General features: G+C 37.6%; 1 protein-coding gene across 1 annotated transcript in view; it reads left to right on the top strand.

Moving 5' to 3' along the window:
* The window catches only part of LOC148955110 (uncharacterized), a 70,017-nt gene that overhangs the window by 809 nt on the left and 56,679 nt on the right, over nucleotides 1–12,529 (top strand). The gene's annotated exons all lie outside the window — the stretch shown is intronic.

The raw sequence follows: 12,529 nt of genomic DNA, 5'->3' as shown, positions 1-12,529 counted from the left end.
ATTCAACTTTAGGCTACTTTAACTACCTTAATTTGTACTTTGGAGTGTAATAAGGTCTATACTGTATCTGTTCTGCTCCATGTCAATGATGTTAATTTGGAATGTCACTGTGAAATAGGCTCAGTGATGTTGCATTAGTTGGCAGCTGAGAGGGATGGACTGTGCCACTTATATTTCCATGGTTTGTTGTTCCATTCTTTGTCGAGTCTTGAATTGAATGGGGCACTAATGGATGCAGTCATGGTTTTGTCTTGGAGGTTGTTCTAGTTGTTAGAAATATGCTTGGTAAAAAAGTTTTGGCAAATTCTGGTCTTCACTCTTTGCTTTGCTAGCTTCTGTGAGTGTCCTCTAGTGTTGTTGACCTGTACATTTTTGAGGAGGGTGTTTTTTGGTTGACTACTATATTTTGTAGTTCAGCATCATATCACATCTGCAATGTTTGAAGACCAGTGTTGGTAGTTTTAGGTGCTCCAGTCTCTTATCATATGGTATATTTTGCAGACCCATGATGCATTTGGTGGCATGTCTTTGAACTCCTTCAGTTATTCTGGTGTCATGCTTGTAGGAGGGGGAGGTCAGGCATCTTCCAAGGTCCAAGAATTGCCTAACAATAGCCTTGTAAAGTCTCAGGAAGACAGTACAGGAGCAGCTAGTGATAGTGCATTTCAGCAGACCTAGACTTGAATTAGCTTTCAACACAACTTGTTGCCAATGCCTGTGGAACTTCAGTTGCTCATCAACAAGTAATCCCCAGTCTTGTTCTTCATGACTGGTTTGTAGCTGAATATCAGGTTGCAACTTCTGGTTACACATGGTATACTGGTGGTGAGGATTGTTATTGCCAAAATGGAGGACACTGCATTTATTAATGTTAAACTTGAGCAGCCATTTACTAGTCCACTTCTGTATTCTCTGGAGGTCTGATTGCAGGCTTTGTTGAATGGCTGGTCCAAAAAGCTTAGAATCATCAGTGTCAAGCATGATATTATTTGTAGTTTCCTTTGTCATATCATCTATGTAAATGAGGAAGAGGGTGGGGCCTAGGACGGTACCCTGAGGAACTCCACAGACAACATCATATGCTTTAAAGAATACTTTATTGCTGCTAATGGTGAAAAGTTGGACCTGCTGCTCTTGGTCTGTCAGGAAATTCATCACCCATTCTACTACATGATTGTGGATGCCAACTGCTGATAATTTGGCCCTAAGGCATCTGTGGGGCACCTTGTTGAATGCTTTGGCAAGGTCAAGCAAAATAAGGTCAACAGGTAATCCCCTCTCCAGAAGGTCAGTGATGATATTGTAGGTTTCAAGTAATTTGGGCTCAACTGACTTTCTGGGAAGGAAGCCATGCTGGTCTGGTGACAGTATACTGTTGAACAGAAGATGTGTTAGAATTTTGATGTTCACAATGCATTCCAGGGTTTTGGCTACAGCTGAGGTTAAGCTGATTGGCTGATAATTCTCTGCATTTGTCTTGTCACCTTTCTTAAATATTGGTGTAATATAAGAGCTCTTCCAATCCAAAGGCACCATCTTTAAGTTGAAAGACTTCTGAAATATTTGACATAATGGAGTTGATATCTCATTAGCCAGTTCTTTTAGGAGCCTTGGATGAATGTTATCTGACCCTGCTGACTTGTTAACATCTAGTAATTCTTGGAATCTGATCCACTGTTGGTCTGCCTCCCCTTGAAGCAAAGATCCCCAGTCCACACCACTCAACTCTACTTTGATTGCTGCATAGTCAGTGTAAGTCTTCTTGATATAATCATTTGTTATCTTGTGTAAGGCTAATATTGACTTTGATGACAAAGTGGTCACTTTTGCCTAAAGGGGGGGGTGGTAACTTGTGCTTTGTAGCTGTTCTTTATTCCTAAGGAATACCAAATCAAGGAGGGTTGGTCTCTGAGAAAGTCAATGCCTGGTTGGCTTTTCAATTACCTGAGGTAGGATCAGATCATGAGGGCACTTACAGAAAGGATTAGAGGAGCTTCTATCCTGCTGGAAAGGGTCAAATTGGAAGCCTTCTCTTCAGTGGAGGGTGGGGAAGTTAAAGTCACCAGCTATCAGCAAATTCTCTTTGAAGCTTGCAGTTGCCTTAAAAAACATACTTGTAATCACTCTTTCCATTTCAAGCTGATCTGGGGCAGAGGGGCTCCTATATATGCAGTCTATTCAAGTTACCACAGTGTTGTTGTAATCAGTGAGATCAGACCATATAGCTTCCACATAATCTGAGTTGCAGGATATACTAACTTGTTGGGCACTGTAGGATGCTTTGACAAGTGCCAATGTACTGTGTCTACAATTTGGTGAGTGTAAATTTGAAATAAAAAAATATACAGGGAACTTAATATGGGATTCAGCCAACTCAGTTCTACTAGACTTTGGTCAGAAGAACCAGATCATAATTTTTGAGTAAACAACAATTTTCAGCTCATTCAGTTTGTTAGTAAGCTGGTCAACATTAATAATAAGAGCAGAAAAAGTTGGACTTACTCTTTGTAGGTGTTTCTTATTTTGGTGGTTGGTCTGGCAATGGGGCTCATCCATGTGGTCATCTAGTGAGGCAAAGGTTGTCTCAGCCATTGATGAAGTTGCAGTCCAAAAACTTTCAGAGTTTGTTTCAGATTTGGATAAAACAGCACTAGAAACAGTTGATTGTCTTTCAGTAGATATAACACTAGTATTTACACTATGTACACTGTCTGATTTTTGGGGTTCTACATCTGCATTGTGGCAGATGTAGACAGACCATGTTTTTTCACAATTTTGAAATCATTTTTGCCAAGGTTTTGTTTGCCTGCAGTTGTGCATTCTTTCACTTTTTTGACAAGCTGCTTATTCTTTTCACACTTCTGCTTCAAGCAGTCATGGCAGAACTGGATATCCTCATTTTTAGTAAACTATTCTTTCATAATTTGCTTCTTGATTTGGAAGGAGGACACAGTGAACAACAGCAGTGGAGGAGTGTTAGGTGCCATGGTTCTGTTACTCTGCCCATTTAAGCATCAAACATTACTTAAGGGACCACATGCAATTCCATACTTGTTCAACAGGAAATTTTGGACTTGCATCATCTTTTGTGCTAGATATTGGAATTCTGTAGGCAACTATGTTGTTCTTACACATGTCATGATCTTTTTTGGCAAAGATTATTTCATGTACTTCTGTCTCAAGGGACTGCTGGAGGTTTACACTCAGAGCCTGGACCTCTGCCCAAACAATCTGTTTAGTTTTGGCAGCATTACACTTGGATGATAAAGCTGCCTCAACACTGTTCATTTTGTCCCTGATAGCACTGAGTTCTGCTCTAAGTGAGGTCTCAGATTGCACAGTTGTGTTTGAGAGACTTGATTGGAGGCTTGACATAGCTTGACATAGCTTGACATCACTTGTGTAATGTCTTTAATAGTAGCTGTGGAATGCATAGGAGTTTTGACAGCAGGAGCAGCCACCTTGCACTGTGGACAGGTCCATTTAAAACCACTTATATCTTCCATTTTATTTAGCAGAGCATACTCATTGTCAGATATGTTCATACAAACACAACACATTCATTTATCACAATTGTTGCAATTCAGCACACTTGAGTTTTCATCAAGGTCCAGTTTACAGAGCATGCACTTGTCCACATTCTTTTTTGGGCTTTCTCTTGGGTGTGTTGCAATGTGTGGTGGCATCATTTTTTTGGCTGGATTTTAAAATTCGACCAAAAGAAAATTGTATTGGCAACACCAACAGGAATAATTCAAAATATGTTGACATTGAAATCTCCAGGGGACTAAACTTATATATTAATAGTTGGAAAACACATAAACTGAATAAAACACCAAGGTGAGTATTAAGTAACTATAATTTAACACTTTAGGGTCTAACACTAGAATTGGAAAAATGTCTTAGACACTCAGTTTGAGTCAATAGTTCACAGTTTAAATTCCACAACATCACATGGGTTTGTTGATCAACATTGACAACTTTAGCTACTTTTGGCTATTTTGGAAAAGGATTAGGTTATGAAATTAAAAATTCAGGGATGGGTTTACAGGCTAAACTAGCCTGTGTCTCAGGAAGGTATTTTGAACTACCTACCTCCACTCCTTCTCCCTCTAGAGGGTCCTGATCTTTGATGACCTTTAAAAATATGTGTGTTGTATGTGAAACCTTGCAAAATAGATCTTCTGCTTAACTGAAGTACCACAAAATTGTTTTCAGCTTCACAACTTTGCTCAATCCAAATTTATAAAGTTTTAAAGATATGCCAATACATTTCCTAAATTTTGGAAAAAAAAACCATTGACATGATTGTTGGCTTAAATTTTTTAAAGGAAAAGAGGGTTAGGGAAAAGGGGTTTACAAAAGAGATTACCAGGATTAAGAAAAAATATGATTATTATAGCAGAGTGCAAATTATAGTCAATTTGAAGTGCAAATTAATTTAGATTTTTTCTTTCCCATCATTTTAGTAGGATTGGGCAGGAGGGGTGGGGATGTAGAAAATCTTGCTTTCCACTCATCATCTCTACATAATATTTAGACTACTTAGCTAATATCAAACCACTTTTAGAGGCAACACTATAGCATTGCCTATAGTAAAGGCCATACAGCTCCAATGTTTTATTATTATGATTTTTTTTTCCAGTGGCATTTCATATGGAAGGGGTTGTCATAGGAATTTCAAAGGGGACTCATTCGATTGGAAATTGAGAGTTCTAGTGCCCTTTTTAAATGTTAAAAGTGATTGGAAGGCAACTAACACCCCTTCCATGCCCACCAGTTCCCCAAACACATCCAATCAAAATTTAGAGATAGCCATTTTGTTCAGCATAGTTGATTTTCAGATAGAAATTATGTTTTTGAGGAGGACACTTCCCACAGCCCTCAGGGCAAGGGTTGTAAGTTATGCCCTGGGGGCGTAAAAGGTTTTTATAGAAAGCTTTGTCATAGAAACTTCAAAAAGGACTCTTTCAATTGGAAATTCAATGGGCTAGTGCCCTTTTTAATAGTTGAAAGTTATTGGAGGGAAACTAACCCCCTCTCTCACCCACCTTATCCCCAAACACATCTAATCAAAATTTTGAGATATCCATTTTGTTCAACAGTTGAAAATTCAGGAAATTAGGTCTTTGAGGATAACAACCCCCCCCCTCCCTATAGCCCTGAGGGCAAGGGTTGTAAGTTATGCTCTGGGGCTCATTTGATTGAAAATTGAAAGTTCTAGTTCACTTTTTAAACATCAAAAGATATTGGAGGGTAACCAGCTTCTCCCCCCCCCCCAAACCCTTTTTTCTAAATGCATCCATCAAAAATTTTAAGATAGCAATTTTTTTAAAAATAGTTCAAAGGTCATATAAAAAAAATCAGGTGTTGACACAACCCCCCAGGGCCCAGGGGCAGGCATTGTAAGTTATGCCCTGGGGGCATATATGGGTCTTATGGAAGGGATGCTTGTATTAACTTCAAAAAAGGGCTCATTTGATTGGAAATTGAAAGCCCTAGTTCATTTTTTAAGAGTCAAAAGAGATTGGAGGGCACCTAGCCCCCCCCCCCCACCTCCATGCCCGTTTTTCCTCAAACCCATCTGATAAAAACTTTGGGATAGCTTTTTTTTAAAAATATTTCAAAGACCATGCCCGTTTTTCCTCAAACCCATCTGATAAAAACTTTGGGATAGCTTTTTTTTAAAAATATTTCAAAGACCATATAACAAAAACTCCAGGGTCAACACAGCTCCCCAGGGCCTGAAGGCAGGTGTTGTAAGTTATGCCCCGGGGGAATATATGGTTCTTATTGAAGGGATGCTTGTTAAAACTTCAGAGATGGCTCATTTGATTAGGAATTGAAAGTTATAGTTCAGTTTTTTAGAGTTAAAAGAGATAAGAGGGCAACTAGCCCCCCCCCATGCCCCTTTTCCCCAAATGCATCCAATACAAATTTTGAGATAGCCATTAAATTAAAAATTGCTCAAAAGTCAGATAACAAAAATTCAGGTGTTGTCACAACCCCCCAGGGCCCAGGGCAGGCGTTGTAACTTATGCCCTGGGGCATATATGGTTATTATTATAGGGACGCTCGTATAAGCTTCAGTGTGGGCTCAATTGAGTTAACATTGAAATTTCGAGTTCCCTTTTCAATATTAAAAAGAGATCCGAGGGCAACTAGCCCCCCCTTCTTTTTGAAAACCCAACTGATAAAAATTTTGCGATAAACATTTTGTTAAAAATAGTTCAAAGGTCGGATAAGAAAAAATCCGGTGTCAATACAACCCCCAGGGCCCAGGGGAAGGCGTTCTAAGTTATGCCCTAAGTGCATGTATGGTTCTTAGGAAAGGGATGCTTGTATAAACTTCATAGAGGGCTAATTCAATTGGAAATTGAAAGTTCTAGTTCACTTTTTGAGAGTCAAGAGAGCTAGGGGCAACTAGCTCCCCCCATGCCCTTTTTCCCCAAACACATCCGCTGCAAATTTTGAGATAGCCAGTTTTTTGGAAATTGTTCAACAATTAGATAACAAAAACTCCCCCCAGGGCCTGGGGGATAGGCGTTTTAAGTGTTGTCCTGGGGGCATATATGGTTCTTATAAAAAGGATGCTCGTATAAACTTCAGAGAGGGCTCATTTGATTGGAAAATGAAAGTTCTAGTTCAATTTTTAAGAGTCACAAGATATCCAAGGGCAACTAGCCAACCCCCCCCCCCCCACAACCCTTTTTTCCCCAAGCCCATACAATAAAATTTTTATAATGACCATTTCATTAAAAATAGTTCGAAGGTCAGATAAGAAAAATTCCTGTGTTGACAGAATCCGCCAGGGCCCAGAGGCAGGCATTATGAGTAATGTTCTTGGGGCATATATAGTTCTTATGGAAGGGATGCTTGTATAAACTTAGGAGAGGGCTCATTTTATTGGAAATTGAACGTTCTTGTTCACTTTTTAAGAGTCAAAAGAGATTGGAGGGCAACTAGCCCCTCCTCTCCTCCTCCACGCTGATGCTCATAACTTAATAGAGGGCTCATTTGATTGGAAATTGAAAGTTGTAATTCATTTTTTAAGAGTCAAAAGTGATTGGAGGGCAGCTAACCTCCCCCTACATTCCATTTATTTTTTTCCCAGAGGCACTTCATATAGAAGGGGTTGTTGTATAAACTTCAAAGGAGGCTCATTCAATTGAAAAGCAAGAGTCCTAGTTCCCTTTTTAAGAGTCAAAAGTGATCAGAGGGCAATTACCCCCCCCCCCTCACGCCCTTTTTCCCCAAATACATCTAAAAAAATATTTGAGGTAGCAATTTTGTTAAAAATAGTTCAAAGATCATATAACAAAAACTCCTTTACATATGACCATTTTGTTAGAAATAGTTCAAAGGTCAGATAAGAAAAACTCCTGTGTCAACACCCCCCCCAGGGCCCAGGGCAGGCGTTGTAAGTATTGTTCTGGGGGCCTATAAGGTTCTTATGGAAGGTATGCTTGTATAAACTTTGGAGAGGGCTCATATGATTGGAAATTGAAAGCTCTCGGTCACTTTTAAAGAGTCAAAAGAGATCGGAGGGCAACTAGCCCCCCTCTCCACGCCCTGGTTTCTCAAACCCATCTGATAAGAACTTTAAGAGAGCCATTTTTTCAAAATAGTTCAAAGGTCAGATAACAAAAACTCCAGTGTCAACACATCCCCCCAGGGCCCAGGGGGAGGCAGTGTAAGTTATGTGCTGGGGTCGTATGTGGTTCTTATGAAAGGGATGCTTGTATAAACTTCAGAGAGGGTTCATTTGAATGGAAATTAAAAGTTGTAGTTCATTTTCTCAGAGTGAAAAAAGATTGGAGGGCAACTAGCTCCTCTCGCCCTCCACGGCTTTGGGTTTATTGGGTGGATAAACCCATCCTATAAAAATTTGAGGTGACCATTTTGTTAAAAATAGTTCAACCATCAGGTATAAAAACTCCAAGGTCGACACAACCCCCCAGGGCCCTGCAATGCTGCAAATCCTGCAAATGCTGTTAGTAAAATTCCTGAACACATACTAATTTTGAAAATCTTTCAGTGTCTACTGTATAAAAAAATTCTCAGTTTCATGCAATGTAATCAATCTTGAGGAAATTTATGTTGGAGATAGAGCAGTTTTTAGTTATCAAAAAGTATTTTTTACAGAAAACCTTCAAGAAAATATACTCACAAGTGACGTTTTAAAATTCCTAGTTGAACTATCTTTTGACATCAAGAAATGACTCAGAAAAACAGACATAATGGTAGAAAAATGGACAGGATAGAGTCAACAGTAGCTGGGTATATTAATCAGTCATGTTGAGCAATAGCTTCATTAGCAACCTAATTTACAAATAAAATATTTGAAGTTGAGCTAAATAAACCAAATGATCAATGTAAAAGTTTCAGGTTGTGTGTAGATAACCTTGCAATTGAAAAGGGAAATAAGTATTGGCTAAGTATTGCTATAAAAAAAAAGTTTTCAAAGTAAAGTTAAGACTAGGACAAGCACAAATGAAGACCTATAATAATGCAAATTGAAATGGACACAGATTAATGTCAATAAATAAATAAATTAAATAGAATGAGTAATTACATATAATATAAAAATAATAGATGAATAAGTGAATCATAAAACAAAAATAAAATAAATAAGTAAGTTGAACATATAACCAACAGAAACTACCACAAATAGGATTAGGGCTACCACTCCCTAAACCTGCTAACATTCAAAGCATAATTTTAGCTTAAACAAAAGACAATTTGTATTTGAGCAGTGTTTTTATTTTTTATGACTTCATGAGAGTAGCAAGACTCACTCTCCCTCTAAAACACCCTAAGTGGCTCCAGTGTCATTTCACTAAAAGCAATATGTGTTTTTAACAATGTTGCTTTTGTTCTTCAAAACATTTACAAGAGGAAGAATAAATAAAATTGCCTTAATTATCAAGATTTTGAGAAAGAATTACTGGAAGTAGACTGATTGTGAAGTATATATTGATATTAATTCCTGGAAGTCTTTGCAATGTTTGTTTTTTTGAGGTTATAATATAAAAAAGAACATTTTTAAAACATATATTTTGTTTTCAGTGAAGTACAAATGGTGCTGTGGTCTTTAGAAGGCTTAAGGGGTGGTAGCCCCACTCCTATTTGTGGTGATATTTTTTTTATTTGAAGTTCAACTTGATAATTCATTTTAATTTCTGTTTGTCTTAGGATCCACTTAATCATCTCTTGCAGTATCTGTTGTCTTTGTGTTTGATGTGACTATTCATTGTTATGTCTTTTTGTTTTCGGCTCTGTTAGCTCATTGATAGTAATTTCTGTTTGTTTAAAGTTTGGACTACAATAGGACTCTGTTTCTGATAATCTTATGTTTTAATATGGCTCTTTACTTTTATTTGAAAAACTTTTTTTCAGAAAGTTCTTTTAAAATTAATTTTTATTTGCTTTAATTGGCATGTTTTTATTGTTGGTAAGCATTAGGAATAATCTTAAAATTTTATTTTTTCAGCTTAAGAATCAAAATATTGGATTGCAATTTAAATGTACTAAATTTCAATATTCTTTTACAACTAGTTTTGTGTAATAAATTTTGAATGATAGTTTTACTAGTGGAAATTGAGGTGGATGGAGAGTGGTATTTTTATTCAGATGAAATGAAAATCTATATACTTTTTGGTCTTCTACAGGGCTGAAGCCACCCTGACCCCTATCCATTAGACACCCTTGAATTTACACATATGTTATCCGCCATTTTATTAAAACAACTTTTTGTGTTATGTTTTGGTGTAATTCTTAGTTTATTTGAATAAATGCATTTCTAGGTTATTTATTAAATGGAGTTCTGTATTGTTGTCTCAAAAAAATGGATGTCACTCATAAATAACTCAATGTGAACTTGATCAAATTTCTTTTTGAGGTTTATGTTTTAATTGATGTTCTCTTGTTCCTGAAATTTTAATTGAGCTATCTACTTCTCAATTAATTTCATTTTGAATCAGATCAGCAGAAAAAAATCGAATTTTTTTGCTAAAATTCAACATAACTAAATTTTTTCCCCAAATTTATTTTTTATGTTAAAGTGTCCTTGGTACAATATGCTAAACCTGGAAGTTTCACACTAGTTGGAGAAAAACCATGTTAGGGTCATTTTAAGGTTTCACAAATGAATACTACCAACTTTTCACCTCTATACTTTCTACCTCTAGTCATAGTTGAATGTGCACTTGCCTTTCTCCCTTAACACTCCATGAAGTTTTCAGCTTGATACTCCAAGTTATTTCCAAGATATTGCAGGCAGGCCATTTTGATAACCTGGCAACACATAGTGTCTTTTGCTTTGCCGACCTATTTAGCTGTGCACGTTTTGTGCATGGTCAGATCCACAAAACTGACGTTTTGTGGACAAGGCAAAAATTGTTTTACCCCTTCCTCTCCCCCAGCATAAGATTTTAGGTTCCCCACCCTGGTCCCAAATTTCCCAAATGGCACCTTGAAATTTCAACTTTATCATCCAAGCTGTTCCAGAGATATTGGAGATATTTCAACAACCTGGATGCCTGTTATATCTTTGCATTTAACTGTGCCTGCTCCCTCAAGTCAAATTAAAGATCCACTTGTCCCCCGCCCCCCCATCAAAAACTCCCTGAAAGTTTCCACTGGATATCCTAAGATATTGCAGATGAGCCACTTCAACAACCTGGCAACACATAGTATCTTTTGATTTACCTTGCTCCTTAACTGTCCTTGGATTGTAAGTCATATTGGAGCTTATAGTGCAAAAATCCTCTAATAGACCGGAGACAAGTACTGTCTAACCCCTTTCCTCTCCCACTTCTTTCTCCTTCCAACAGTATCTGGAAGTTTCAGCTTCATCCCCCCACCATTGTAGAAATATTGCAGATATGCTATCATCTTTCAGTCTACCTCTTTCCCCTCTTCTGCAAGTCAAAATCTGCAATCCACTTGAACCACCTATACTTTCTGAAAGCTTCAACTTAGTACACAGTGTCTTTTGATTTAAATAGGTATTCCTGTTGTTTCCAAATTATACAGTTGTGAAAGTCTGGGAGCCTTCAGCTAGCAAATGATCCCTCAGAACTTTTCTACTTAAAACCTATTTAGCTTATAAATGGATTCACTCGCCTAACACTCAAGGCAGACAGGCTCTTTCAGATTTTGGACGCTTATTTCCCTTTCAATTCCTGGCAACTTGTTGATCCAGGTAATACTGAATTAAGTTTTTGTTAGTGGAAATGTCTGAGTTTATATATTGGATCACTTGCATTCCTGACACTTTAGGTGGTTGAGGCCCTCACTATTAGGCTTTAAATGCTTATTTGCCTGTCATTACAAGCAAATTAATGGTCCTGTGTCAATTCTAAATTCTTGGTCAACCTCCTTAAGACCATAGGCAAGCATGCCTTGTTTGCCTCTCATTCCAGGCAATCTAACGGTCCTATGTCAATTTTAAATTCTTGGTCAACCTGCCAGAGACTCTTGGCAGGTGTGCCTTTCCAAAATCTAACGTACAAGTATTGGTCCTTATAAGAGGGCCATACTTACTCCCGCCATTTACCATTTAACCAAACACTTGGAAAACTATAGGTTTTACTGTTCCCTTGCAAGTCTAGGGGACTTGTTAGTCATATGTCAATCCTATGACAAAGTATTCCACCTTTAGACTAGAAGTAGCCAAGCCTATTAGGCTTAGGTTTCACTTGTTTGCCACCTATGAGTCCCAGCAAATTCAGTCCAAGATTTTGTATACAAGTCCAGTGGACATAGTCAGTCAGGTATCAACCAATTTTCAATCCAATCTTTCATCCCTTAATTGTATAACTATCTATCTTAGTTCTGCCCTAGGAATGACATATGGATGGATAATAGATAGACTTATCTATCAACAAATGAAATGACATCATTTTTATACAATCCAAAAAAGGGCTTATCCCGCATTTACCTCTCAATCATTCAGACTATCTGTCTTGGCTTTTTCTACAAATAGCCATGTCTTGATGCCTGCAAAATACTTGATTTTAATTCAAAATCAACATAAGTTTTGAGCTGATCAGGAAAAAATTTTTGGGCTGGTATTTATGGGTGGGGGTGTGCTCTAGGATTATTTTCGTATAATAGGTCCTCCTAAGTCCAATGACTTACAGCTCTAATTTTCAAACTAATCTAGGATAAACGTTTTTGGTCAGTTTCTTTTGACCCAGAGAAGAATAGCTTTAAATTTTGACCAATTGTACACGCAGCACCAAAAACGTCCCTATGTTGGATAAAAAAAAAACATGTTGAAACAATTAGCAATATACATTATTTGTGGTCATTGCCCCAGGCTATGTAGGGATCATGTCATCCGTGAAGAAAAATATTAATGGACCTCACAACAAATTTTGAACAAAACACCTATCTCAAAATTTTGGTTTTGTATTTTGGGGCGTTATGGGGGGGGGGGGTAGCAAAAAGGCTTGGGAGAGCTGGCCGGTTTCCATTTAATCATTTCTGACCTTTAAAAAGGACAATAGAACTTTCAGTTTTG

The sequence above is a fragment of the Artemia sp. Qi Xiang Cuo genome, chromosome 2 (assembly GCF_049724085.1).
Source record: "Artemia sp. Qi Xiang Cuo chromosome 2, ASM4972408v1, whole genome shotgun sequence".
NCBI lineage: Eukaryota > Metazoa > Arthropoda > Branchiopoda > Anostraca > Artemiidae > Artemia > Artemia sp. Qi Xiang Cuo.
Note: the sequence above shows the minus strand (reverse complement) of the source record. Positions and strands in the feature narration are given on the sequence as shown.